This window comes from Chamaea fasciata, unplaced genomic scaffold (assembly GCF_029207755.1).
Source record: "Chamaea fasciata isolate MVZ Bird 193981 ecotype frontalis unplaced genomic scaffold, bChaFas1.0.hap1 SCAF_2, whole genome shotgun sequence".
Lineage (NCBI taxonomy): Eukaryota > Metazoa > Chordata > Aves > Passeriformes > Sylviidae > Chamaea > Chamaea fasciata.
In genome coordinates, this window is record NW_027094087.1 from 107,294,060 (window position 1) to 107,319,288 (window position 25,229).

Here is a 25,229-nt window from a genome sequence, read left to right on the forward strand (position 1 = left end):
TGTTGCTGTTATGTTCCTGTTTTCAGCTTGGAGCTCTGCATGTATTTCTCCAGTCAAGCACTCAAAACTGGTGGCTCCTGCTGAATTATTTGTTTTCAGCCTTCTTAAGGCGGAGGTTTCTCCACCTGTTAACCCAGGATTATGTTTTGGCATTTGACCTGGAGTTTGCAAAATTTATTTTACTAGAACTACTAAAGTGCTTTGAAGTTCAGGTTCATGTCTACAGTCACCTGTTTTGATTGCTTTGTTTTCTCATTCTGGCCTAAAATTCATTTTCCCAATTAAATGAATCTCTTCATCAGGCCTTCTCACAGCTGAAAAAAATACACAGAGACAGAAGGTGGGAAAGGCTCCCAAGGCCCATATGTTCTACAGCATGTTTCTTGCATAAATATGTCATGGGTATTTTAGTAACCTGCTGCCTTCTGGCATGAGTCGTATTCAGCTTTCCATTGTTTGCACAGACACTCAGAGCAGGGGAGGGATGAAAATCCACAGAGGAAAGTCTGATACTCTTCTGTCTTGTCAGGTCATGTTCATTTTTTGGAGAAAAACAGTCATTCTCCTACTTGCAGATATGAACCACGGTCTTATAGCAAGTCATATACCAATATATCTCTTGCTGCAAAGCTTGCAGAGAAAGCAGAACAAAAGCTGGTACTGTGGCCATTTAAATAGGAGAATCTACTCATGCTTCTCTCAGTCTTTAATATGTACTCTATTTGTATGCTAAAGTAGAGACTGAATTTAAATTCAATGCTTTTTTTCTTTAGGATGGGCTTTCTGAAACATGAACATCTGAGGAGATAAACATTATTTGCATCTAATCGAGGGATGTAAATTTGTTGTTTGTTTGGCTACCTCCAACATTTGTAAATCCTTATTTATCATCAGAAACCACACACTTTAAATTCAGTGTTTTAATTTATAGATCTTGCTCAAATCTTATTTAACAGACTGATTTATAAACATTAGACAAAATGATCCAAATTATAAGTGTTAACTTTGCTGTCAGATTTAAGCATTCCAGCTAAGAACATGGATGTATTTCTTTGGTTAGTTTACAAATTATAGCATTAATTAGTTCTCTAGTTGACTGATTAGAAAATACCTTCTATCCTGGCCATTAAGTTCTTATTTATCTTTTTGATGTATAACTACGCCTCATAATTTGTTTTCACAGGGTTCTGATTTATTAATGCAGTGTGCTAAACTGTAAAACATAAATTTCCAAAGCTCTAAAAAAATGCAAAAAATATCTAACTAAACAATAATCCTTGGGAGCACAGAGTAGACTTTTTTTTGCAATTTTGATTGAAACTTAGGGAAGATATTGCAGGGGTTTTCCAGCAAAATTTCCCTTTTTTATTCTTTTTGCATAAAAAGACTCTGCATTTCAAAGCACTGGCAACTGCTAGAGGCAGACACATAATTCCAGTGTTACAAGCAATGACATTCCAGCACTGGATCTGAATGAACTGAGACAATTAGAACCTACTGGACTCAATTTAGGGACCTGGATCACAGTTTGGTTTCAATATACCAGCACCTCCAGTGTTTTCCTTCTTTGGGGGAATAACCAAAGTGTTTTTTGACTTAGCAAGATTTGTGTATTTTTCCCCAGACACCTGGTGCAGATTTATAAGTACCATGCTCTCACCTACTGAGCACTGAGTAACTCTCTTCTGCCAAAGGCACTTGCTGCTCTAGGAACCCTGAGCAGTGCTGGAGAGCACTGGGCAGGGATTAGCCCAGCAGAGCCACTTTTTAAACTGTTTTATTTTCATTCTTCTTCTAATTGAAGCTGCAGAAAAATGCTGTTCTGCATTTAATTTTTTTTTTTCAGAAGATTCTGACTTTCAAGGAGATCAAGTGTTCCTATGCTTTTGGTTTTCACACTTTGCAGAGGATGGATTGTGCTGTTTTGTGCATCTGGTATGTGCCTAGATAGAAAGTTTTTCTGCAAATATTAATATAGACATAACTCTAAAAAAACAATTCCCCATACATGACTAATAGAAACTTTTATAGCTTTGCTACTCCATGATTGGAAAGCTAACGTTGATTCAAGTAGTAGAAAAAATTAGTACGGTCCCAGTTTTATGCTTAAGTAACTAGACAGTTTCTCATGCTTGAGCTAGCACATTTAGAAAGAATCTGAGGTTTCTGTGGGTATGTCAATATTTCTAAATGAAGGAAGAAAGAGGAGGAAGGCGGAGTACTGCATTCCAATCCTCCAAATTGACCACCCAAAACATGATATAAAATTTGATAGACTGCTCATTCCCAGAACTGGTACAAAAAGATACTGCTGAGCAGACGATTACACTGTTTGGTCTTGTTCACCTGAAAAAGTCTTCTAACATGTCTCCAGGCTTTATGTCCTTAAATACACCTATATATCCTTTTGTCATGCCCTACAGCATGCAATTCATACTTTTCTTACATGTTATAAAGAGAACTCTCCAAAGACCTGCAGTGGAGCCCAATTCCTTGCAAGTCTTTGGGCTGCAAAGAGCCACACACAAAATAATCCCTTTGTTTTAGGACCACGAGTCTCAGATGACATGTGGGGCCTCAGGGCACATCAAAGACTCAAACTATCTGCGCTTGTGGGGTCTGGTCTTGTGGCCACAAGCCAGCCCATGCTACTTGGATCTTGGGAGCCAGAAATCAGCCCCTGTTCCTCTTTTATTAGCAGTGTAGGTAAAGTCAAGGTGTGTTATGCAGTGCTGTGACCACTGCCCTGGGCAGCCTGTTCAGTGCCCAACCACCCTCTGGGGGAAGAACCTTTTTCTAATATCCAGCCTTAACCTCCCCTAACACAACTTGAGGCCATTCCCTCGGGTCCTGTCGCTGTCACCACAGAGCAGAGATGAGTGCCTGCCCCTGCTCTTCACTTCATGAGGAAGTTGTAACTGCAGTGAGGTCTCCCCTCAGTCTGCTCCAGGATGAACAGACCAAGGGACCTCAGTCCCTCCTCATAGGGCTACTCCTCCTCAAGGGTCTTTGCCATCCTTGTGCAAAGAAAACCACATGGGGGCAGAGAAAGAAAGGCAGCAGGAGGAGGAAGATCAGGTACCATTCAAATGATTTTTTTTGAATCCCAGGCTATAACTGATCAGAAATTGAATCAAGGAGAACATTGAAGAACTGCTGCTTGGAGAGGATGGAGTAGGAAAAGGGAGAAGAAGCACACTTGTTCTGGAATTAAGGTATCTGGTAGTTATTTCAATTGAACCATGCAGATCTTTTAGGACACTAGCAAAGCACAACACTTCCCAGCCTAAAACAGGTGTCTTAAATAGGTTAAACATGTACTGTCCCATACTTGATTATAAGAGGCTCTTAGAAAACCAGGTAAGACAGAGACATTTGCATTACATTTCCTACTCACACCCCTCCCCGCAAATCCAGGCCACAAAACCCCAATATAATGTCCCTGAGTGAGATGAACCCCACTTGTATGGACTACCAAGGAGATGGTTCAGGACTAAGACTTGGGAAAGATCAACCACAACAGCTTAGAAAGTGTGGGTTGGGAAAGGAGCAATGAGGGAAGTTTCTGTCCCCTAGAACATATCACCCCTTGTTGAGACAGAACCAGAAGTTCAGAGTCCCAAGTCTCACCTTTTCTTTGCTGTCCAAGAAATGCTTATGAAAAGCACTGGCAAAGCTGTTGTGGGCTCACACCAGTACTGCTGCTGGCAGCAGTAACTACTTCATTAGCTTAAAGTGACACGTTCTGCTGCTTTAATGATTCCCATTCTGCTGCTGACCTATGCAAATATCAATATGAATCCCTGAGATGAAAATAGTTTTGAGAAACAAAACACCAAGTAAATTGCACACATGCACAGAAACACATTAAAGAACATTATTCATCTCCACAATCTTAATAACCATCTTTTAATGTTGTTTGTGTGCACAGTAATGGTTTAAATTTCTCTGGCTCTTGAGCATGGAATTATAAGTTTCCAAAATAAGATTGGGATTTCAATGAATATCTATCACTTCAAAAACTATATAATGAGATTCAAATCCAAAAACTGAATAGAGCTACAAATTCATTATCAGCAAATTTTGAATACTGCTGCACAAGGTTATAAACTGGTTCCTTCTTCCTGATCTGTTCTCTCTGCCCCTGTGTCCAGATGGCTTCATCAAGAATCTTGTACTGTGCTCCAATCCTTCAGCATTGTCCATGTACTCATTAAGGTAACTGTCTTTGCCTGCAAAACCTGCTACATTTTACTTGTCCTCAGCCTCTCAACTCCTTAGTGCCAAAACTGTCTCAAACTCCAACGTGTGTAAGCACAGCGGCTGACTGTCATCCTTCTCCAATGCTAATGGAGCTTTTTAATTCCTTTGTTAACCCTTTGAAAATGCCAAGTAAAGATTTACAATCTCCCTGTCCCTGCAGGGCCTCTGGAAAGGAAACCATCCAGATGGCAAAATGCAGTTCTGCCGTAACCCTCTCCCACAACTGCCAAACGCAGGAATGTGCTCAAGGCACTGAATTCTCAGCACAAGAAATTTCACAACTCATTAGCAATGCCACATCAAAATAATAAAGAACAAAACCCACACTGAAACCCAGCAGGCTGTAGTCCCAGGGGTTAGCTGGCAGCAGCCTAGATGAGAATTTCATGTCACAGTTTGCACAGATAAGGTTTCTTGACCACTGTTTAGCACTTCAATAATGTTACGGGTGTAAATATGCAAAAAAAAGTTTCCAAAATTATTGACTCAGTCACCTTTTGAGGATGCAGCAGCTGAAGGATTTAGGACTCCCATGGTATCTTTTTAAGAATTGGAAGCCAAATCATTAGATTCTCTTTTCCCAAAGTGAGGGTACAGCTGCTTTTGCCACCCTAATTCTTACATTACTCTTCCCTGAAAGAATGCTGGGGGAGTGTGAAACTGATTTTAAACTCCTTTTGGCAAAAAGAAGCAGCAACTCAGCTCTGGGAAATCTGAATTTTTTTTCCCCAAGAACTCCGCGCTGTAGTCTGACCTTTTCTGTATTCAGCACTGAGGACACCATGCTATCCACTGGTTACCCACAACAATCTTGTTTTTCCCTCCTCTCCAGATTTTCTGGAGGGAGAGAAATCAGTACATTTTAAAACAAGCCAGAATATTTATCATTTGTATTAGCTACTTGTGCTTCAAACTTCAGATTTCTGAATTCAATTAGGATTGAAGGTGAGCCAATAAATACCTTCTGCAAATGTATTTCAGAAAGTGGGAGGCTCTTCAGCGGCTCGGTACAGTCATTTCTTGTAGAATGCATGCAATTATAATTTAACTTTCTCACTAAAGGGTTAGGGGGCCACTCACAAATCCCCATCCCTGATGTTTCAGTGATTATAGAGTTGACAGCTGGCCAGTTTCCAGGTATTCATCTGAGCCACTGCATGCACACAGCTGATTAGCATGGGGCCATGGACCTGCATATCTCCTGGTACCCTCTGATTTACTATTTATTTGATTTGCAAGGTAGGAGCCTATACTGGGTAGTCAGTAAAACATTTTTTTTGAGCACAAGACAAAGTTATCGGTAACACAGAACTGCTTGTCTGACAAATTTCAAAACATACTGAATTTTAAGACATACTTAATAACATACTGAAGTTTGTATTTACACATTGATTTCTTGAAGGATTACCTGAAGAAAACAGAGCACTCTGGGTGCTTCAGAGTGAAGCAGTGGGTGGTTTGCATCATTATGGAATTTGTACGGCACTTAACTTGCATGAGCTGAGGATACTGACACTTTTTTCTTGTTTTCCTGCTTCAGTCCCCACCCTCCTCTGGTTCTCTCTGTCCTCCTCGCCTCCTTTGCTGCCTCTCTCGATCCCTGACTCCTTCATTTCCACTTCTGATCCATCTCTGGGATTCCAGTCATCTTTGCCCACTAGGCCTTGCCTCTGTTCACTGGCACAGAGATACCATGAGCAGAAATCAGCTCCTGTGTCATTCTGGAAAGTGTGAGCCTGGTTTCCTGGGGATTCCAGTCATTACAGACTCTATGGCAAACTTCATTATATAAACCAGTTGCTAACAAAAAAATCTTTGTAGGAGTGTGGGCTGGTTTGGGCTGGGGTAGAGTTAATTTTCTTCATGGCAGTCTGTATGGGGCTGTGTTTTGGGTGTGCTGGAAACAGCACTAATAACACAGGGATGTGTCTGTTGCTGCTAGCACAGCACGGAAAGGTGCTCAAGAAGCTGGGAGGGGACACAGCTGGGACAACAAAACCTAGCTGGCCAAAGGGATATCCCACACCCAAGTCACCGTCACAGGGGGCAGAGCCCTCGTCTCCTTGGGGTGGCTGAACATCTGCTAGCCAATGGAAAGTGGTGAATGCTACCTCTTTTCCTTTGCTGGCATACAGGACCTTTATTTTACCTGCTAAATTGACTTTATCTCATTCACCGTTTCAATTCTCTCACCCATCCTGTCAGGGGACAGTGAATGAATGGCTCTGTAGGACTTAGCTGCTGGATGGGGTTAAAACTTGACAGAGCATATCAGTTGATTTCCATGATGGAAAAAGGGGTAATTCCTACACTGCACTGTGAAAATCAGCTTCTCACAACTTCTAAGTAAGCCCTCGTGTTGTGTGAAAGCTGGTATTTAATTGCTGTCTGCAGTTTCACATGTGCCTCCTTGGGGAACTCCTAAATTACCCTAATATTTTGGCAGGCATGACAAGGACATCCTTGAGGTAGGGTTTTAATTAGGTCACATAACAGGACCAATAGTAGATTATACAACAGGGGGGCTGCACCTTTTTATCCAGGTACATGATCATAACATTAGAGTAAGGGTTGTTATTTCCATTATAAATCTATTTATGCTCGGGGTTGCTATCTTGGTTGCAAATATTTTCTTCAGACGAAAATCTGACTGACAAACCTACAGCTTGGCAAGAAATATTTACACTGTATGGAAAAAAAAACAACCTGCAGTAAGGTGCTTTGTTGTTTCATTCATTGCATTCACAGACAAAGAAAATCAGCTTCCATTTAATACAGTGATCTAAAATGATGTCTCTCTGGGGAAGCAAAGAAAGATATTCATAAAGGTTAACATTAGCCTTGGGAAGAAAGTCTGCTGTATTCCCTTTAAGGCCTAAAGTAATGAAGGCTTCTCCACAGGATGATTTGGAGCAAGAGACTAACTTTAGGAATGTTGAATCCAGCCCCCTGCAGTAATATCCCTCTCTGCTGCCTGTAGGCACTTGTAGGCTGCAGAGAGTCTCTCTGAATATGCTTCTTAATGTTCTAATAATGCCCTAATAAGAGACAGCATCCAGTATTGGAAGAATTAAGCCATTGCAGCAGTTACAAGGGTTTAAGGAATAAAAATGAAATTAAAAAAAAAAATTACTCCTTTTTCTTCCTTTGTCTCAGGTGTGGGCTGAGAACCTGCCTCACATAGCACTTGCCATGCTCTTACTCTTACAGATCAGGCAGTGAGGACTTGCCAAGTTTATTGATCCTCAAACACCCATTTCCATTAGCAAGCTGAATATTTCGGGGAGAGGGAATATATCCCAAAGTTAATCAGGTCTGCCAGCTTGCTTGCCTATAAAACCTGAAATGACAATAAGGTGGCTCAGTTTTTAGTATTCTTAAAGGAAGAGCAAGATCGCAGAGGACTGGAGCTTATCATAACAGCACACACTGAGGTCCTTTTGAGGAAATGCCCTGAAAGCTCTTCCTAAGCTGGCTTTTGGAGTGTAACCAGTATTAATTCATGGGGATGTTTTGTTCAAGAGAAGTATCTATTCAAGGAACTCTGTATTTCAGAGGCAGGAGCAGACTAAGCTTCCTTCAAAGCACTCTGCTGGGCTGTGGAACATAACAGCAGGGCTTGTGACACACGTGCATTTTCAATTCCAGTCTCATAATTGTAGGAAAGGAGTTGCTTTTAATTCTTTGAAGGTAAAGCAGGACAGAGCCCAACCCATGTATTTTCCAGCTTCAAGGTACTTAAGCGTTTCCTCTTTTTCATGTATTGTTTTTGTTACTAAAACCATCAATTCTCCCTTATCCCTAAGCCACTGATGCTTTGTGCTTTGAATGTAAAATAAGGAAAACTCATCAAATTATTTTGACTGGTTGATGAAAATTTCATTTCCCTGAGTCCTGAAATCTTTTCCTCCCATTAAATTGCATATGAAAAAGATTCTAATATCCCTCATTTTCAGATATAGTTACACAAATAGTTTTAGGTTAATACAGATGGTAAACAAATGCTACAAATAATAAGATCTTAAACCATTTCATGAGATTACTGTTCCTCTAATAAGGCAGAACACAAGTCTTCCACAGCACTAACTAGTAAAGCTGAAAGATGTAATCAAACATTCTGGATTATAATTGAGGATTTGGGCAAAACAGGATTAACACATATTTGTCTGGTGAGTTGCAGGGTCAAGTAAAGCTCTTCTGAGGGAACTACGCCAAATGGCGACTGGATAAATCTCTAGACCCATGGAGAACTGTAGGATTTCATTATACCTTAGCTACACTGAAACTGTGAAAATTCAAGGATAAGCAGAATTCACATGACTTTTTTTTTTCTCTGCAGCTTTAGCAAATCTCCAGTGAGAGAATGCTGATAGTACTGGGTCATGTAGAAGATCTGTTTCCAACAACATACATGCTTTTTTCTGGGAGAGAATAAAAACATATTTTGCTACTCCCCCATTGCAGTCTCACAGTTTCAAGCATTTTTCAACTGAAAGGTGCTTTTTTTTTTTTTTTTTTTTTAACTCAGATGTGGATTCCAGGTGCTCGGTAAGGCTGGAGGATTTGTCTAGACTCCCTGACTTCATTTAAACATTTGGGTTTTCTTTGATAGCAAGGCCACAGGTATGGCTACAAATTGCACGTGTGTGAGAAAAAACTTAGTTGGTCAGCTTAGATCTCTTCACTATCATATGCAGGCATTGACATCCCTTCATTGACCACTTAACTGATGGCCCAAACTAACTTTGGCACCTGTAGTTAAAAGCATAAACACAGACTAAAGTTTGTAGAGTGAGTACCCAATTTGTGTGGGAACAAAACTAGTTTGTGTGAAAATAAAAGTAGGAGTTTAATTTATTTTCCCTTGAGGTGTGGTGGGAAAGGAGGAGATTTGGAAGGTAAAGGAAGATGACGAAAATAATTTCTCAGAGTCATGGTGTGCTAACCACAGGTGAAATGCTCTATACAACGTGTGAAAAGGTTGGGAGAGCAGCTCACCCAACCCAAGCCTCATTAGCAGCAATATCCATCCCTGCCTGGCCTCCCAGCATTTGGGCTCAGGAGTTCACATCTATCTGGATGTTGGTTACAACAAGGAAATTTCTGGCCCAGCACAACAGTCACAGGCCAAAGTCTGTGCTGGAATCTATACTGCAGCACATACTCCTCCTAAGAGTTACTTAGGAAGGGAAGGGTGAAGAGTTTATCTTCTTCTTCTTCTTTTTTTTTTTTTTTTTTTTTTTTTTTTTTTTTTTTTTTTGACTGAATGTATCTGAAGAGTTGACATCATTGCCTGGAATTATTGGTTTTACAAGAAACTGTGAACAGACCTTATTAATTTTTATATTTTACTTTCTGTATTTTACGATGAAGTAAGCTGTATTTGTTGGAAAAACATACTTTGTAAATATACATAAGATCTAATAATTACAGATTCTTCTCAATTTTTTTTTCAGTAAAAACCAGTGAATCCATGAAAATAAATTTAGAAACATACTTTAATTTTATTTTTTTAAGTAAAAAAAGAACAAAAGAATATACATATATATTTCTGCTGTACCAAAACCAGAAAGGAGCATGCACCACATCTAAATCTAATCTTGTTGCAGTGAAATCAATTCCACAAACCACATTTAGATCGTTCCTTTAGTTTGTGGATTTAAATTGCTTCTAAAATCTCATTAACGAAACCTCTGTACGGAAAGATTCTGGCTTTGCTATGACAATAGGAGCCTGTTCCCGACCCATATACACCCTTCACAATCATTTTCACACCTCATGCTGCAGAGATAAAAATGCCCTATTTTTGGCAGACATGATCTGAACATTGTGATGACCTTAAATTTTGGGACAGCTTTAAAATCAGAACATGGAATTGCAATTTTACATTGAAAAAAGTATACTAGAATGATGAAATTATGTATGCAAGTGGTTTATTTAGGATTACTATTAAATTTTTCAGGAATTCCTGTATGTCGATTAACTCTACTCGTATGTTTCTTACCTTGAAGATTTCTCATGTGGCTTCTTTACAATTTCAATGTTGGTTTCTGTGTTTTGAACTTGTTAGAGATAATAAAATTATGGGAAAATTTATATAAATCTTGCACTTTTAAAATTAGTATATCCTCATTCTAATTGTAGAAGGCAGAGTCCTCAAACTCCAGAACACATTTAACCTTCATACTTGTAACCACTAATATAAATTTCTAAAGTATTGCAGAAATTCTCTTTAGGAGGAGAATTATTTTCTATAGTTGTTTCTCTCCCCCTCCCCCCCCCCCGCCCCGAATTATTTGCCACATGAAGGTGTCAGCTTTGAAATGTAAGTAATTTGGAAGATTCAACAGATTCAAACCAAATCTCTGCCTTTTCTTGTTTCTCTTCCGTTGGATTTGTACGGTTGCCCAGATAGTCACAGTGTCTTTCCTGGTGGTTTGTTGCCTTTGGTATTTATTCCTGTATTGACATGATTTAAAATTGCGGAAGAAAAACCAGGTGCCTTATGCCTAGACTGAGCAAATCTACCAACCTTAAATCTAAGAGATTATCATCATGCCTTAAGATTCTACACTTGCAGCTGTATACCAACAAGAAAAAATGGTTACCTTTAGAATAGCAGTATTGGGTTACAAATGTATGATTTCTAATAACTTTTTCCATAAAAGGTAAGAGATAATATTTGTACTTTAAAGAGAACATAACCCTGGACCTTCCTATAGATATATTAAAAGTCATTGGGTTATAGTGATAGTTTACCCTTGATTCATATAATTAAAATTGTTTAAATAGTAATAGAACATGCAGAGGTGTATTTGGGCAGAAGATACCAAGAATTAAAGCAAAGGCAGAAGAGTTCTATGATTGTTCTATGAGAGTTCTATGCAGGAGTACTATGTCAGAACTGAATCAACTATTTTATGAATAATTCCATAAAGTATTTTTAGTCTTTAAAATATTGCTTTGGTAAATGAATGCAGCTCACTATAGGTGTGCACCAAGAAATAGGTTCCATTCACCTGCTCCTTCATCTTTTCTATCTGGCACTCACAGCCTCCTGTGCATTTCACAAGACAGTTCCACGCAGCATTTGAACATAAATTAACTCAGGGTTTCGTGACAGCCTCTCTTGTGTTACTGCTGGGCTCCATCTCCCCATTCTTCTCTGGAAGCTGCTAATCTCAGCACTCTTCTCACATTCCTGTCACTCCAGGGCAATGTGGATCTCAGCTGCCAAGGTCTGCCTTGTCCTTCCTTGAGTATTCCCTTACAGAATGAAGCCATGGACATTGAGTTTTCTTAAGGACTCTGGTTGTCCTTCTAACAAGATTTCTCATCCTACTGCAAAGTCAGATCCTGCCTCTGACCTAAGGAACAGTCAGATGTAAATCTGTCTGAGACAGTATTATTGATGAACTAGCAACAAGAGATGATGGGTCCCTTAACACTGCTTCTAAAAAATGGCTTCACGCAGCAGAACCAGTGGTGATGGATTGCATTTCAAAGCAGCAGGAGTGTGTACACAGGAGTTTTAGAACTGGAGGAACTTTTAAATGTTGTCAGAATGAGATTTTTGACATAGGGATCAGGGGTTACAAAACTCATTGAGTTAAAATCCTGTGCAGGGCAAGGAGTTGGACTGGATGATCCTTCTGGGTTCCTTCTAATTTAAGAGGGTCTGTGATTCTATGAACAGTGAACAAAAGGATGGTGAGGAGCTGTGAGGGCTGTTCTCTCTGTCCCCTCTACCTGCTCAAGAACTGGATCCTGAATACGTGCCCTGATGAAACTACACGGCTCTCATGACAGAGGTGGTGATAGACAAAGCTCTGGGAAATAGGCAGAAGTGGTCAAATGATCTCCAGGTCTGACACAGTTGTCTGGTAATCCTGCACATTATTGCATGAACTACAGGGCTCAATCTGAGCTGAGCCCAAGAAGAAAGAGCTGTAACACAACTCTACAAGTAGCAGAAATTAGATGAAATGTGGAAAACTAAAAGAGGGAAAAAATTTGCCAAAAAAAGTAAAAATAGTTTCCCAAGGTAATTGCTGAAGACCTACAGGTTTAAACGTAGTGAGATAAAATATATACATTTAAATACACAGTTTACACAGTCTCTCACAGGTTCCATCAGCTTGGTTCTGCTACCATTCTTATCCTTCCCTCTGTTTCTCTTCCACCCCCAAACCCACTGCACACCCTTACTTGCCATTTGAAAGCCCTCCAATGAACACTAAGTACCACCAGCACCTGCCATATTTTGTTTCTTTTGTCTTCTTTTACAGGATGGGAAGATCTCTTGCAATTTATGCCTTTTCCATCTAAAATTAATGACTTGTAACATTCTTATTTTTTCCTCAGTTTGAAAATGTAAAATAGGAAGGATGTTATTTTTTTTCTCATTTTACATAAACACATGCATATTTATTAGGACAAAAGTGAACCAAAAGAACAAATAAATGAGAGAACAGAAGAAGAAGAAGGAACAACAATTGTTCTATTACACTGACATATGCTTTCTGCAGCCACACTATTAGCAATTGCTATAATAAGGGTCTCTCTGCCTGTATAGGGACCTTACTCTGGTAGATGTAAAAGCATGAAAAACCTCAGAGAACAGGATTCTCAGGATGATGGCCCAAATAAAGAACTAGTTTCAGATATCGGAAATGGAGTTTTTCTTCTTTTAGGACTTTCAGATCTCTACATCTATTTGAGTTAAGTCATATTGACGGTTCCACATTTTCTTTCCACTGCCTAAATGAGATTTTTCTACTGATATAACATTCAGAGAAGCCCATTTTAACCGTGCATATAGAATCCCTTTTGCATTTGAAAACCTGTGCTGAAGTGCACAGGATGTATTATTCAGATCACGCCTGCTGTAATTTACATACTTCAGGAAAAAGTATTCATGTTCTGGGTTTTCATTTATTGCACAGACAATCCTGATAATGCTCACTAGACTTGTGTGGCTGTCTTAAAACTACAGTTGTTGGTCACCATGGAAATTCAGTGTAACTAAATAATCTTAACACAGTTCATATGTCTTTATACATTAGTTTAGCATTCTTTATACTTAGCAGCAATATTTCCTGAACACTTGGCAAACACTGTGATAATGGTATCCACTTTCCCAGGAAGAGTGAGCAAAAGGGATCACTTTAGCAGCAGTCACTTGCAGCAGGTACTTAGGGCTCCATACGTATTTCCATAATGGATCAAAGTTTCATAGTTTGAAAACAAAAGAGTATTTGCCTTCTATCTTCCTAATTATGAAGTTTGCAAATTAAATTTGAAATTTGAAATTCAAGATGACTGTTTCCGGCTTTGACTATGAAAAATTGTGCCACAAGAACTTTATTAAGTTTTTCACAAGAAAAGAGCTGTATAAGACAGTACAGCTCCATATCCCTAATGTAGTTCCACTAGAAATAATAAAAAATTACAAGGCTCAATTTTTGTTTTTTAAAGTAAAGGCCAAACAGAGGCTCAAACATAGCAAATAAAAATTTGCTATCACAAACTGAAATGGGAACCCAGAGAAAATACTCTTGGGCCAGAAATAATATTCCATTTTTTCCCAGCCATATAAATAAATTCCAAAGGAGAAAACTGTCATAGCTCTTCCTCTTCCTTCTCTTTTAATTAGTGAAGGATACAAAGCTGCCCTTGGGCCTTAAAGTTCTTTACAGGAAGATACTGGGACTCATGTTAAGTGTTTACTGGAAGGTATTCCTCACCAAAAAAGTTCCTGTGCCATCAGAGACCTTCTTTCTCCTTTCCCAGCTCTAAAATGCTGGGATAGACAAGGACCTTTCTCTCTGTAGGCTTAGATCGAGCCACAATGTGCATTCCTCTCCTGCATCCCACCAGATACCTTCAGGTCAGACCCTTTTCCTGGAAGTTTGTAGCTACCCCCTGCTCTCAGAGGTGTGGATTTGCTGCAGCTGCCTCTTCTTACACATTAACACCTACTTTACCTCTCAGGAGGGGTTTTGTGCTACTTTCTGCCCCTTGGCAGACTGACACACTCGTTTACCTCAAGGCATGTTCATTAAAGAGGGCTCCAGGCCTGCTCCTACCCCATTATCAGCAGCTCTGTGGCTTACACTGTGTTCATGCCAGGCTTCCTCATCTCTGCTTTCCATGCTGCTCTTTCCCCATTTCCTTCCCTGCACCCATCCTAACTCTGTCTGTTATTCTGGAGTCTGATTTTGAGCTCTACACTTTATTATATTTTTGCAAGAAGTATTAAACAGTGAAGTTCTGAACTCAACTCTTTCGCGATATCAAACTAAGCCCAAAAATCCATCCCACAAATCTGCATATCTGTCACTCAAGCTGTTGCTGCTGCTTGTGGAACACTCCTCTGTTGTCTCTGGTATTCTATAGGACCTCAGAAACAATCTGGTCACTATCAATCAAATGCACTTTAAATGCAGATTTTGCTCTTCTGCTTTAGAAAACCAACTAGGCTCTTTAATACCATTGGAGGCTTATCTCCTTTGCTTGAATTCCCCCTGTATTTGATGAGAGGTAGATGAGATCTGAGCTCCCTGTTTCCTGATACTATTCTTGGCTCAATAGATTCTCTTTTTGCCAGGACCTGTAAGTGTGAAACCAGATGTTCCCTGACTAAAAACTAATGTGTTTTAGCAAGAATTGTTTCAGGCAGTAATATCTAGAAAGTGAAGAGCAAAGTGTTCTTCTGAAAAGACCCTTAAACAAGAACTCCTCTAAGTCAGAAGCCCTTCCCCTAAACCACCTGAAAAAGTTTCTCTTTTACACAGAGTTTTTAAGGTATCAGTTATGTCACTTTAGAGTTTTCAAAGATCAGGCACAGAGTGCTGTTCCTAATAAGTGTTGACACTGAAGACAATGGATACAGACTGTTCTTGCAGTTTCCTGTGGCTGCACAGCTTTGTGGGGAAGGAGCCCTTGGTCAGAAACCAGGTGCTTGTCATTTACCAAATTCTTCTTCATTTAGGGGATGAGCAAGCTACTAAGCAAATCCAGCTGTAAAATTTAAATCTATGCATACTGAAAAATATTAATACAGCCTTATAGCAAGTACTTGCCAAATTTGTGCTCTGACAGAGTATGTAGAACTGTCTCCCATTATTTGTTAGTCTGGCATAAATAATTATGGATATTTGCGAGTTGTTTTCAATTCCCAATCCATTCAGAGGAAAAACTATCACAGTTTAAATGAAAGAAAGTATAGGCCTCATGTGAGTTTCATTCATTGTACTGCAGAAAAGTTTATTGCAATAGGGTCTTCTTGCTTTGCACCAATGACTGGAGTCTACTAATGAAGTATTTAAAGCTAATGCCTAAAAAGCATCAATAGAACCCTTTAATGAACCCACTCAGATGAGATTTTTCCAGTTATCTTGACAGGTGAGTTGAGTTTAAGCAATTTGCACAGTGTAATACTTATAAAGCGATTTACACAACGTAACACTATAAAGGAAATGTGCTGTAGCATATCTTGTAGGACTAACAATCTCAATAAGATCAGCCTTCCCTAAGCACACTGCTGTCAAATATATGCTATTTTTAAAGTGTGTTTCCACATTACAGAAGAAACACTTTAAAGAGAAGCATCCAAATTTCCACGTTACAGAAGATGACCTAGGAAATGCTATAGCAGTAAAGAAATATTGTTCCCATTGATATAATCAAATTCCTCTTGGTGCAATCATGTTATTCCAGTTTTATACCTGTTTAGCCAAAATGGGAATTGGTCTATTCATCTTCTCCAGGCTAATATTCCTGCAAACTGCGCTATGCCCCTGTATAAAGCTGGGATAGTCATAGCAATTTTCATAAACACTCTCTACATTGAATCTTACAAATCCTTTAGAAAGTGCTGGTGTCAACTTCTATTTACAGTTAATGCTTGTGTCACTGAAGTGCAGGGTTTTTTTCTAATCATTATTGTAAAACTGGTGAGCCAATGGAGAACCCATATTATCAGTTGTTTCCACACCATATTTTCCCACTGCTTATTTAAGATAATGAGGCATATTTTTGCTACAACCCCTGAGTGCTTCCAAGAAACATTAAAATGGGAGTTTAGAAGTGATTGCCCTAAAGTCCTGTATATTCAGCAGAGAAATGGTGAATACACTACTTTTTTAGCGACACTAGTTTTAGTGACAACTAAATGATGGCAAGCAAAGGAAAAGAAACTTAGAGGAAAATAAATCATATAAAGGAAATGTGGATTTATTTCTCAAACTATGCACAAGTTCTGCCATATAGAAGCCTTGGAAGGAGCACACATTCTTGAGAATTTGAATCTAAATTATGGGAAATAGGGAAAGGTACATCTCTTGTATCTTAAGTCCATTAGGAACATCTATCCTACCTTTCTGATCCACTGTAGGTACTTGCTCCTATTTTTCTGGGAAGCTGGTACAGACTCTCATCAGTGTATTTATTTATGCAGATAAATCCTAATACTAAAGGGGAAAATATTATGTCAGCTTTAAGGTTTTCTAAACAAGCCTGTATAACAGGCTGGTTTTATTTGTTACTTACTTATTTTGAATTCATGCAGCTCTGCCAAAAGACGTGTTGCCATGACACGAGGAGACAAACACTGTGGAGTACCAGAAGGAACAAAAGCAACGAGACCTTGCAGTATCATTTATACAACCTGGTCAAGCATCCTGACAGCAATCTAAGGACTGAACCACTCCCAAGTTATGTCAGGGACGAGCAGAAGCAGGTGGCTCTGAATCGGATCTCAACAGACGCAGTCATGGAGTTTAGCAAGAGATTCATCTCAGGGACAGGTGCCTCTGATCACCTCTAGAAGCAGCTATGTTTGTCCTCTTTTCCTGGCAGAAATTTATCAAATCATTACTTCACAGGTTCCTCAAAAGGCTTTATATCACCCTGAAAGAATTCCTGTAGACCAAAGCATTAGTTCACAATGAAAAATGGACTATGATAAATGCTTCTGCAACAAAGTAGTAATGACTTGCAATGCACTGCAGTTACAGTTTAGGTGCCTTATCTCTTTGATTCATCTGAAATCAGGCACTGAACTAACCACTGCTAATTTGTGCTGTATCCTTCTGGATGTCATGTACAATCTCATGAGACTTCTACTGCAGCTAAGCAGTAATTTAACTAATCATTAGAAAGAGTATCTTAGCCTAGTGAAATAATTGCACATTCATCAGAGTAATACAGATCATAATGGATTCATGTGATATTACTGTCACTATCATATGTATTGATACAAAAATTCCATTAAAATTCTGTTATACCATACCATTATAATAATATTTTGTTATACCATACCATTAGAATAAATTATCAGTAGTAGCAGGGTGAGATGGCATTGTAAATCTGTAGGATATACATGTATTTTCATACAGCATCTTTACACCCTGAAGAAGCATAGAACTTCTTATTTTCAGAGAACACCAGCTGTAAAGCAGCACCTATAGGTAAACTATTTCTTAAAACAGGGTCTCAATTACACTGAGATAAAATCTGAAAAGGACGATGTTTTTCATCGGTTTTATTTTTGCTAAAGGAGAAATAGAGTACTTGGAGAACTTATTAACCTGTTATTCAGAAAAGGCTTGAATCTCATGTCAAACCCTTCAGAAATTTTTAGGTTCATATTGTAGCAAGTAGCTAGTTCTGAGAGCTGTAGCTCAATAAAGTCTTATCTGCTCAGAGGCTAAAAAAGTCCCTCCCTGAGACATGAACTGCAAGGCTATGTGTTGGGTTAATAACCCTATCTCCTTTTTCATATTTTTACCATTGGTAAGGTTTCCTTCTTTTTGTTGTCAACACTACAGTGACTTTGCAGTTTAGTTTTGTACTTACACCTATGAAAGCCGAGCCTGTTGCCACCCATGTTCTTTTACTCAGGCCTGGACAGCTGTCATTTCATTCCAGATGACAAGGAGTTGAAAACAAAATCCAATTAATTCCCAGGTAAACCACTGCGAACTGTCAGTATTGAGTAACAGTAATTACTGAGCAACTGGTTGAAGCATGAGAAATTCTAAGCCAAACAATTCAAAACATTAGTTACTGATACGTATTAAAAGATTAGTCAGAGGAAAATAAATTATTAAGTGAATATAAAATAGGGCAGGAATTTGCCTGATGTACAAAGGAGAGTGCTGCACTTCAGCATCGTGCCTGTTGCAGTCTCCTGTCAGGTGTCCCTTGATCCTCTGCCAAGGGATATTAACTTTCCATTCCTCACCATTGACCTTACTACCCTCTGACTTCTCTATTTCTTTATACTTAACCATTTCTCCATTTATTCTCCTCCACTTTCTGCTGTTGCCAAGAAGCATCTCGTTTCTATCCTGGCTATCAATTCCCTTTTTTCTCCACCTCTTATCTAGTAGCTCATTTTTCTTTGTCCAATTATCCCCTTCATCACTGTCTTGCCACAAGTAGCTACAGTCTTTCTTATTTTTGAGAATCTGCCACCTTGGCAAGCCTGAGAAAGATCAGGGCTGTGATATTTCTCATTTTCTTCTTCATTGATTGCAGAGGAGTTGAAGTTGCTGGGAAAGGGGTTCCTTTAGCTGGAACTCAGACAGGCAGCTGCCATGACTGCTGTGATCCTGTAGGGATGGATTTCAGTGATGCAAGTGACAGCTCCAGCCACCGTGCCAGCACGAGTCAGTAGAGGTCATATTGGGAGGAAGAAGACAGAATTTTACTGTTGCTGAAACTCTCACTAGGCAGCCTGGTTATCAGTGCAGGCAGACACCAGTGGGATGGAGATAGACACCATTTACCACAGGCTGTGGTCTTTTTGGGAGAGCTGCCTGCACTGCTGCCTCAATCTACTTTTCTCATGTAAAATAAGGAAAAAAATGTCTGGAGGCTGCAGGAATGCAGAAGGAAAGGCAGAGGTGTCTGGCTCCCAGTGTCTGGCTGCAGGCTGACTGGCAGGTCTGAATGGTGGATCAGAGACTGTAAGGCTGAGTTAGGAGATCCTGCTGGTATATGAGAGGAGAATCATGTGGATATCACACAACCATTGGCCCCAGGAAGAGGGGGTTTGAAGCTTGAGAAGTCTTCCAAAGACTGATACTGTGAAGACATGCTGTGAGAGAAAAGCAGCAAAATCCTAGTGGGGTCTCCAGCCAGAGACACAGGTTTTAGAGGTCGCTGGGTGACTCAGGTTGTAAATCCCTTGCAAAAAGATATAAAATACATGTCAGAGGAATGATCCAAACAGCATTTGTGTGCTGAAGAGAGTCATGTGGTGACATGGGTCACAGCAGCACCCAGAGGCACCAGCCAGAACAGGGTGCTGCAGGTGCTGCTTGCTCTGAAGGTCTCCCGTGCTGCACTTCAAGGGCAGAGAGGAGCACTGCAAACCCTGCAGCTTCAGCGGTGTAGTGACCTGCCAAAGTCTCGCCCTGACAGGTGAGAGCCAGGAATAACACCCCTCTCTCCCAACTCCTCGGTCAGAGCCCTACCTGCTAGACCACATTTCCCAACCACAGTCACACTCTAATTAGTCTTGTTTCCTTGGAAACCCACAGACCCAATAACAGCTTTGTTGAGGCTCTCTAAGGCCAGCTCTTGGGGTGACAAAAATATTCAAGGCCACAACCAGCCAACCACCTAATGTTTATTTTTTTTTCTCCCCTCTGATAAATCCCTTTTTTAAGAAACATAAACGGCTCAGGAAACCCAGGTATTTGTTCCCTTTAAAAATCAAGAGAAAAAAACATTTGATTGCTTTCTGCTGTTGCCTTTTCTGGGCAGATGATTCAGACGTGGTCAGTAGGTAACACCGTTTCCTAAGATTTCCCTTTTGTGGCATCTCAGTGTCAGCAAGTGTCCAAGATTAATGTGATTTGTGAGCTGAACCTGGATAAAATTTATAAAAAAGAGCAAATCACCCCCTGCCTCCCTTGTCTCAATTCCCCCCCCCCCCCCCCCCCCCCCAATTATGAAGCTTGCATAATGCTTCTGTGGATGCTATAGAAAAGACATTTGAAGAAAATCACTGCTGGCATAAAGATATGGTTTTGATTTGGCTACATTTATTCTGCAAGTCAAACAGCTTACACAGATCTTGGCAGCATTGTGAACAAGACATTAGCTAAGCCACAAAGCCAGGATGCAAATTATGAATGCCCTGAAACTCTCAGGACACTGGACCCACAAGTCTATTCTTGATAACACACACTAATACAGTTCATTTGAAAAATTCTAGTACATATTACTAATATGCACAAAATGTCAGTTTGAAGGTTTTTGCTTGGAGCCTATTGTATCAAAAAATTCAAAATCAAACCTGGCACTTTAATCTTTCATAAACAGATTTTTCAGGAATGTTATTGTGATTTAGATTGTTTACAAACTGCAGGCTTTTCAGCCATTACACAAAGTATTGGACACTATCATGGTCAGAGCATTTGCTTAGGGTGCCAGAGAACAGGAAATTTGCACTGGAAATTTGCAAAAGATAAGATGCTATGATGAAAAAAAAAAGATCATACTGTTCCTTTTGGTTTTCTTGCTTTTCTCCTCCTGTTTCTTAATAGGAATTGGGGCACTGTGTTACTTAACTGATTCTGACACATTGTGGGTAGCATAAACTTGCAAATTTTGCTATTCCAGGCAAATTTTACAGGCAGAAGAGAGTCAAATACAGTATCTGAGAAGTGAGTGTTTGAGGTTATTTCCAGGAACAGCATCCTCGTGTTCATGGCCGTGCCTTCAGATAAGTTACCTGAAGCAGAAAGCAGAGGCAGAACAGAATGAACAAACAAACTATACTGAATTGAGAGTGCTGCCAATAGGGTAAGAACGTCTGGAATAAAATTTCCAGCATAGTTTTACACATGCATGTAACCTGTAACAGTAGCAGTAGTAGCAGAATCCCTGCAGCTACTGAATAAATAGCAGGCTGGAATTTTTTTTTTTCCTTGGGTTGCCTTTTTTGTTTGTTTGTTTGTTTGTTTGTTTTTGTTTTGTTCTGTTTTGTTTTGGTCCCAATAAGGTATGCTTCAGATTAGATAGGGAGAGCAAGTCCCTTTTGGGAAGGACCGTCTTTCATTTTGATGTTCCTTTGAACACTGCATTAGAGAGTCTCCCCATTTATTTTTATAGCAAGCAGTAACAGTCAACTAAATAGTCTATTCCATTGTAAGACGCTAATTATATTTAATGATTTTTTCCCTATTTCTATTCAAGATATCACTAGGCAAGGATACACACCAGTTATGTACTTATCTTTTTCCTGTTTTCCCTCTCACTCTCTGCTTTGCAGACACACCACCATCCCTGCACAGCACTGCAGACTCAGCAGTGGCTCTAAACAACTAGTCAAGCATTGAGAAGGTGGAATTCCATCTGGGCAGGCTGTTTCACACTGACACCTCCTAAAAGATGTACTAACCAAGAAAAGAACAGCTGAAGTAGCTAAAGACATGTTTCATTTTCACTTAAGACAACACAGACATTAAAATCACATATTTTATCCTCTCTGCCCCCATATACCTCACGTGACAGAGAGGCAAAATCCCCTTCCTGGATGGGAGTGCTGAATTACTGATGGAGATGCACGTGAGGAGAAGGCTTGTCTCTGGTATTTGTTAGGCTTTTTGCCAAGACATGAATTTCAGCATGATAAATTTATAACATAAGCACATATTCTCCCTCACACAGTTGTGTTCCAACAATGGAATTGACCATGTAACCAGACCCAGCATTTCAGCATATATGGACACCATAACTCTGAATCACATCACTGCAATGTTACCCGAACAAACAAACTACTGTTTGTTATGCCGTTATACTGTTGTATAACCATTCTGGTAACAGCTCCCTGAAACACAGCAAAATTGGTATCAAACTAATTATTGTAATGTGAGTGTGCATTAAACAGGAGACTGGAAAAGTACTTCAACATGTATTTCTTTTTATTCTGCAGGCACACAAGAGAGCCCAAGGGGTGAACAGAACTCCTTATTTCCTAGTCCACTGCACATCTATATTAGGCGGACAGAAAGATTGGAAAGGAATAAATGGCAGAGGGAGAAAATAGCTGAGTAATGAAAAGTAATACTTAAAGATAAGAAAAGAAACAGAGGAACGACGAGGCAAGAAAACAACAACAACAAAAAAAAGGGAATCAAGAAGGAAGAAGAGGGAAGAAAGATGATCAAACAAGAGAAGTTGTCTTACAGCATCACCTGCCTTAATACACTCTTAGGAAGGGTGGCCTGAAAGAACAATCAAGATTTCCTATGGAATTATGGCATGAGAAATGAAACAGAGATGTCTCCCTTTCACCCCCTGTCCCAGTATCCATTAACAGCTTTGCACAAGGCTGATTAATGTGTATTGACAAATGTCCCTTGGGATAGGGAGGCATCACCCTCCAGTCTCCAAAGTAACACACAGGGAGACTAAGCAGCTTGTTATAGGTCATTCAGGATGTCTGTGACAAAGCTGGAAACTGGCCCAGTCTCCTGGGTTTCAGTGTAATGCTCTTAAACAAAAAGATCAATTGTGGGGAAGCATATCAGCCTGGGGACCACAGTCACAGCATTACACACTCCAGTGCACTGGAAAGACACACATTTCTAGAAGATTGTTTTGTTCATGTCTGCACATCCCTAAATCAAACGACCTTTTTCTGAAACATCTAGAGTTAAAATTTTCCAAACTTACCCTGCTCCTTCACAGGTGCTGAAGCCAATGGGGGAGATGTGGATTTGGCAGACAGTGTAACAACTTTGTCCAACATGAAGCACCGGCCCAGGTGCAGTGACATCCTGGCTGAGCTCCTGCAGTGTGAGAGGAACAGCAATGAGCACTTGTCACAGGCTGTGCCCAGGGCTAAGCCTGCCTTCTGGTAGTCTCATAATTACCCTTACAGTAGGCTTCCCTTCTTCTCGTGTAAATGGGCTCACATCCTTGACTCTGAACTCTCCTCTCCCATAAGGCTGAATCAAAGCAATGCTGATGGAGTGGTTTCCCTGGGACCTTCTTCAGGATCTGCCTCAAATCAAACATCAAAGTTTTGGAAAACCACCAAGGTTTTTCCAAATTCTTCAAAGCTAGAGATTTCCCCTCTCACCATCAACAAGCTTTCACTTTCCCCAAATGATTTCTCTGGTTCAAACAGCAATACCCCTTCCTCTGTTGTGCTGTTCTCATGGGGGGTAACACAGGCAGATTCTTGCTTTTCCATATAACTGGGTTTCATCCATGGACAGGCCAGTAGGCATGGGATGCCTTATTGGTTAGTCCATGTACCATCCTCTATGGCTGATCCCACTACTGCACTCTATGTGACCCTTTGCTGGGGCAAAGCCTCCAGTCTGAATGAAGGGCCAGACCTTCAGGCATCAAACCAGGTGTTTTGGAGATACTGAGTTATTGTCTACACCTGCTATGTAGCTACTACAAGTAAGGCGATTCATCTAACTCTGAATGAACCCTTTTGAACAAAAAAACAGTTTCAATCTGCAAAGGAAGAGGCTCCCTTAGACTGACACCTTTGTTCAAACTGTTTGCCAGAGGGGGTTAATGAAAGGAGGGAAGAACCATGACGCTGCTGCAGTTTGATTGGGGAAGTGGTACATTTAGTGAGATGTGTTGTAGTAAGGGTGGACCTCATTACCAGAATGTAGGAGAGAAATAATTTGAATGTAGACTTTTCAATATCTGTTTCTGGGAAGGGGACATAAATACCTTTTCTTAAATGAAATATGCTTCCTAAATCTTGATCAATCCCTACTCTTCATGCTACCAAATCCTCAATCTTATCACAAACCATCCTAGTGCTTTACCGTTTTAAACTACTTGATGGAGAATTCACAAATACATAACAATTGTGCAGTGATAACTTACAGGACCAAATTTCAGAGTTCACAGTGGTCAGACTGATTTCTTTTTTAAATTTTGTTTTGCTTTTAGAAAGCAGTGTTTCAGGGAGGAAAGCCTCAGAGCAAGTAAAATTTGCAGGGAAACTGAATCTGAACTGTAGTCTGCCAGCCAATGATTCTTACTGGCACTCTATGGTTTACACAAACCTCTCCCTCTATTTCACAGTAAAATCTGGTGACACAGGTTTAAAGACAAGCCAGTATTACAGTCAGCCAACAGTTTGTAGCAGCCCTGTTCCTTTCCCCAAATAATATCTAGCTAGTTATGACTTATCTCATTTAGGAGTGATATGATCTGTTATTTTAGTCTGCAGTTAAGAACAACAGCAACTAAAGAAATAGAAAGCAGGCAAGAAACCAGATTTATATTGAGATCACCGTAGCAACAAGAGCATATTTCCAAATACCCAAAGCCAAATAGCAGTTGGTACTTCAGGAGATAGGATTTTGTCCCAGTGAATGCTGGCATTGTGTCAAACCACAGAAAAGTGCTGTGGTAGATAGGGAAAAAATACCTCTCCCTGAGAAGAGTAACCTTGTCTCATTCTGCATTTATGAATTCCTTCTCTTTGCCAAGAGGGGAAGAACTCTTGTCACCCTAAAAGCTCTTCCCACCCTAAAACCTAGCAGTGGCTCTGCATAGATTGTTCACTTTCTTCATTTCTCACCATCTAACATAAAAGAAAAACCAAGTACTTTAAACCAGGCCAGATTGGTTTCATTTTTTTCTCCCTAACATAAGTCAAAATAAATATCCCTCAGGAAATAGTATTGGCATGTAACTGAACAGCTTAGCTAATTTTTTTCCTCCTAATATGGATGTAATTATGGACAATACAGTATGTTCTTATTGCAATCATTGTGATAGAACTGCATTTGCACAGTAAGCTGCTCTGAGACAGATTTTCTTGTATCACAGCTGCAGTGAGTGTCTTCTTGCCTAAAAAGAATGACTGTTGAAATAATTTCTAATACTGGCTCTTGACCCAGAAGCATTTAAGGAAACTGACAGCAACTAAAACCTCTAGCTGCTGGAATGTGAAAACTCTG

At 39.8% G+C, this 25,229-nt stretch overlaps 1 long non-coding RNA gene across 2 annotated transcripts; it reads right to left on the bottom strand.

Annotated features, from left to right (window-relative positions):
• Positions 1 to 20,322: 20,322 nt before the first annotated feature.
• Positions 20,323 to 23,609, bottom strand: LOC136286116 (uncharacterized). Of its 2 annotated transcripts, XR_010719773.1 has the most exons (4): positions 23,369 to 23,609; positions 23,160 to 23,286; positions 22,960 to 23,075; positions 20,323 to 21,013 (listed from the first exon to the last, which is right to left on the bottom strand). It is a non-coding gene; the product is annotated as an uncharacterized lncRNA (long non-coding RNA). The 2 variants fall into 2 exon arrangements; XR_010719772.1 differs by having other exon boundaries at positions 23,160 to 23,609.
• Between the last annotated feature and the right edge of the window lie 1,620 nt (positions 23,610 to 25,229).